We start from the raw sequence: 5622 nt of genomic DNA on the forward strand, positions 1-5622 counted from the left end.
TTGTTTTGTTGTGTGTTTGAGCCATTTTGGTGTTCCGAATTATGGTGTTTGATTGTGGTTTAGTGCCACATTAAGTTCTACTTTTCCTCGAAAAAATCTGTCGAGAATGTCATTTCCTGACCTCTAAATTTTCTCTCGTTTAATTTCAAACTCATTCCTTCCAATTAATTTACTCGAAAAGGAAGGTATATCATATGTGCTTTGGGATATGTTCACCAATTTCTGGTATCTTTTGATAATGTCATTCATAACTATGGTATCTGGCATATACGAGTATATTTGAACTTGGGCACTTTGGAATATGCTCAGAGAAATTTTCTGGTATCTTTTGATTATTTTGTCCATAAAATAGGTTAGTACTCAAATGTTTGCAGATTGCACAGGTTTATTTGAAACAGCTACATGCTTTGTGTACATATACATCTAGTACAGTTATTTGATTGCATATGTAATCAATCAGACAGATCTTGATTGTATGCATAGTCAATCAAATATCTGATAAATCATCTATATTTTTAAATGATATCAAAACTAACCTTTTTCTTTGTGAGTTTTCTTTTCCACTGAACTTAAGAAATAACTGTATCCCAGAGAATGGGAAGGAAATACAAACTAAATTGGAAGATCCAAAAATATTAGATTTACAGCATTCTATCTCTGGGACTGTTCTCTGATCGTAATGTGATACAAGCCTAGGCTAACAAAGATACATTGCATGTCATTCATGCAAAATTAAATAATGATTTTTCCTATCCAATAGAATTAGATATTGATTCATACATTAATGTTTACATAATTGCCGATGCATTAACTTTTGCAAATAATGTGCATATCATTATTTGGCAACATATGTGTCTGCAATAATCTTTTTACTCAATGGCCGAGTGAAATAATCCATGTAACTCGTTTTATATGATACTACATCTATTGCATTGGTACACCTTATGTGATGGATATTGACGAGGTTATATACCTTCTTCATCCAGGGATGATGCCAGTGCACGTAGTAGTATTCCTCTTGCATGCCATTACACCTCTCTTTTTTATAGATTCATTTTATTTTGATGTCGTGTCTTTCTTTGTAAGGGGAGTTGCATGATCTACTGTATACATGATGATATACTTGGTGTTGACCATTATTTTACATTAGTTACATTAGCTTCTCATGTCAAGGTTATTCATGCTTCAAGAACACATAAAGGTTAATTGATGATATCTTATTGATTTGTGAGCTTAGACTGTTTTGAGTGGTAGATAATCACAATAGTTTGATTAATCCTATTTATTCCATGTTTCATTTACGGATTTGGAACATCCTTTATATCTCCTTTTTTTAGTTGTTTTGAGGGCAGCATGGACTGTGTAATGTCTCCTTTTTGAAATAGAATTTAATAATAAAATTAAATTTATCAAAATAAATAAAAATGATGAAACATAATATAATGTAAAATAATTACATTTTGATTAGCTGATAAACTTTATAAGTGAGGTTGTTTGCCGCTGGTTTCTCGCACCTGAAACAGGCTGCCAGTAATCATTTCTTGATCATGGTTTGGGGTGACATGTTCTCCATATCAAATCTGTACATCAAATTTCTACCTATGAGAATCATATCCAATTCGTAGTGTTATTAAATCACTTCATTCACTGCAATCTCTGCTCCTCCACACATTATTTTTTTGTATTGTCACTAGTGTTGATTAGGGCACCTTTCTTACCCATGCATATTATTTCTACCATTTGCTCTCTGCCCTACTATTGGCTTTCAGTCCCTTCCTCCTCAACATTGGTCCCTTTGTATTATTTTATTCTTTTATCTTTGGAATTAACTACTTATTGTTAGTTTAGTTTTTTTATTTTTCCTATTTTGCTAGGTTTTTCCTACACTTTTAATAATCTCGCTTAGGTTAATAAAGCATGTCTTATTAGGTGAATGGTTGTGAGGTGTCACCTTCCTACATCCATTAGCTATCTTGGGAAGATACTTTGCTATCTTTAGTCTGATAGATGGTTGCTCCTCATTGGTTGGTGTTGCCACCTCCTCCCTCTTCCTAGCCTATATAAGCATGCTACCTGGCTTGTATTTGCATCTCTTGTTTTTGCATCTTCTTAATGCTATTTTGCGTCCAGCATTTGCATTACTCTCTTGGAGACTAACTCTATGATGCTATTTTGATTTTGTATCATTTGCATTCATAGTTTAGATATTTATTCTTTGCACTAGTTTTCTGGGTTATTAATCTTATCAGATTCTAACATGGTATTAGAGCTTTTCTATGTGCAAGAGTAGATTTTAGTTTCCTTATTTGAGAAATTCGGAGGGGGCTAATAAACTTTATTGTAGTTTTTTAAAAAACGAAGTATGCTCTTCTCTTGCATCTTTGGATGATCCTGAGAATCAGAAAAGTTTTGACAAAAACGGTTTTTCTCCAGGGTTTCAATCTCAAATCTGATAACCAACTTGCATATTTGGAGTTTTCAATCAGTATTGCAGGTTCCAGCATGCCATTGATAGACTTAGGAAGCTGATCCAGTATTTGCATGTCATATTTTGGTTGCTGGGGTTGGTTTTTGATTTTTAGAGCCGTTTTTTACTGTTAAAGGCGTCTAATTTACACTACAGTAGCATCTTCTGTACATCAACAAGAAAAACGCTTTCTGGGTTTTGTTCGCAGCCTCGAAAAACCATCTGGGTATCTTTTAGATTTTGCATGCAAGCTGTATATTTTGCAAAATCGAGCATGAAAGGCTACAGCCATACCCCTCTCTGTTGGCAGTCTCAAATTTGAATACAGTTTTCAAATGTCTCGTTCTTGCTCATACGGATTCCGATTTTGATGAGTCTTGTTATGAACTTGGTTATTTTTTTGTGCTCAGTCCACTAGTGGAGTTGTTTTTTGATTTTCATGCATGAATTCTTCAGAAATTGCAGATTCTCAGCCGTGACTGTGCACAGTTCTCGTTTTGAAAACTTCGGAAGATCATAACTTTCTCATACGACCTCGTATCGAGGCAATTCTTTTTTTAAAAGTGCATGATTTTTCGAGTAGATCGTAGTGGTGCTATTTGTTTCTTTGATTATTGTGCCCAAGTTTCACTTTTAGCATATGCTCTTCACGAGGGTTTGTAATGCATTAAAATCAAGACCACTAAGTTTTTTTTCTAGTGGTAGTTGTAAACGCACTAAAATAAAGTGCCAAATCATATTTCTTTGGGGGGGGGGGTTCTTTGATTGAGTAAAAAAGGGGGGCCATTGTCGTGGCTGGGTTCTCTTCTTTTTAGCATTTCTTTGCATTTCTTCATCATGGATCAAACAAATATGCCCATCCTAACTCCATACAATTACTTTGAGTGGAAATCACGCATGACAATTCACTTAAGGAAAGTTGGATTAAATAGGATAACTATGGGACTTGAAACTGAACCTGCTAAAGATGAAGACAAGCTTAAGTGGTTTAACAAATGTGATGAGGCATATGGAACATTGTGTTTTTCTGTTTCTCCTGACTTGCTATTTCACATTGAGTCTTTGGATACACCAAATGAAGTATGGACAAAGCTAAAAACACTATTTGGCACACAAGATTCAATGAGGGGTCATATGTTGGAAAATGAATTAATTAATTTGAGTCCAGGCAATTTCAACACAATCGAAGATTTCTTCACCAAATTGAAATCACTAAGACTGCAGTTAAAACAATGTGGAATTGAAAAGAAAGATGAACAACTGATTCTCAGTATTCTCTCTAAGCTAAGTTCAGAATATTCTGTGTTTGTCTCTACCTTCTATGCTACTAAGGGTGCACTTGGTATTCAATTCACCATGCCATCTCTAGATGATTTTGCTGTCAATCTCACTCGAGAACAGGACAAGCTAATCCAGATGGGCACTCTTAAGTCCTTTAAGTCACATGCCTTAGCAACCAACCAAGACACAAAAGAACAAAAAGGACAAAGTAGTAACAACAATAGTAAGGATGAGAAACAAAATAATAGTGAGGAAAAGAAGGATCAGATACCAATTGCTTCAAAAGCAACTATTGATACCTCGTCCTCTAAGGGCGATAAGCCTAAGAAAGAAAAGGTTAAATGTGCCTATTGTAAAAGACCCGGTCATGATGAACATAAATGTTTGAAGAAACAAATTGATCACTTGACATACATTCTTGAGAAGAATAATATTAGTGTTCCTGAGTCTATCAAACAAAGTTCTAATGAAGAGTCTAACAAGGCAAAAGAAAATAGCAAGGGGAAAGGAAAGGGCAATGCTCTTTTTGCAGTTGCTTCCTCACCATCCACTTGGGTTCTTGATTCGGGTACTTCACACCACATGGCTTCATCTAAGGAAGAAATTGCATCCTTAGAGCCATGTACTATGCCTTCTATGTTGATGGGTGATAACACTCCTGTTGAGGTGTGTGGGAGAGGGTCTATTGATGTGTGGGATGGGACATTCCATGATGTTCCTTGTGTACCTTCAATGTCAACTAATCTCCTATCGGTATACCAGATCACTCACACAAGTTTAGGCAAGCAGGTTGAGTTCACTCCTAGTTCAGTGGAGATATGTGACGTTCACAATGATTCTACAGTTGCAGTTGGGAGAGCAGATCATCAGTCACAACTCTATATGTTTTTTCACTTTGTTCCTGATCCTCCTTTGACTGTTTCACTCACTCACTCTAATGATGTGAGCAGATTATGGCATGAGCGGTTTGGCCATCTTAACTTCCACTACTTGCATCAGCTTAACCAGCAGAGCATGGTCACAGGGTTGCCTTCTACTTTGACATTGGAGTCATTTGGAATACATGATAGATCTTCTAATGGGTCAAATTCACTTGAGCAGTCTTCTACCTCCACTTCTGATGCAGAGAGTGATTCAGAGGACTCACCTCCTTCCTCTCCTAGTCATCATTCACAGGTTGATGATTCTCCTCTAGATTCTCCATCTTCTGGTCCACTTTGGGCTAGACAGACCTTGCAGTTTGCAGGTGATTGGGTTGGGGATCCATCAGACACCAAGCAGACTCGTTTACAATTCCAGGATGCTCTACATATCTTCATTGCTACTGCCTCAAATCCATAGTCCTTTCATGAGGCTGTTGCTATTTCTGAGTGGGATACAGCTATGCAGGAAGAGTATAGTTCCTTGATGAGGAACTACACTTGGGATCTTGTCCCTTTTCCTAAGGGAAGAAAACTTGTTCGATGTAAGTGGATCAACCGGACAAAATTTGCAAGCTTTGCTGGAGGTGCGGGATGCTTCATCTTTTGGGGGGGCCTCTTCCTCTCACTTGGAGTCCTAATTTTCTTTGGGGAGTCTCTTTTCTCTCTCTTTTAGGGGAATTTTATGTACATGGGTACCTCATCAGGCTTGACTTGCCAGGACCCATTTTTACATCCACTTAAGCTTCACTTATGGGGGGGTGTTAGTGTAGTTTTTTTTTTTTTCCTATTTTGCTAGGTTTTTCCTACACTTTTAATAATCTCGCTTAGGTTAATAAAGTATGTCTTATTAGGTGAATGGTTGTGAGGTGTCACCTTCCTACATGTGAGCATCCATTAGCTATCTTGGGAAGATACTTTGCTATCTTTAGTCTGATAGATGGTTGCTCCTCA

The sequence above is a fragment of the Cupressus sempervirens genome, chromosome 1 (assembly GCF_028749045.1).
Source record: "Cupressus sempervirens isolate cs-2001-9-10 chromosome 1, ASM2874904v1, whole genome shotgun sequence".
Lineage (NCBI taxonomy): Eukaryota > Viridiplantae > Streptophyta > Pinopsida > Cupressales > Cupressaceae > Cupressus > Cupressus sempervirens.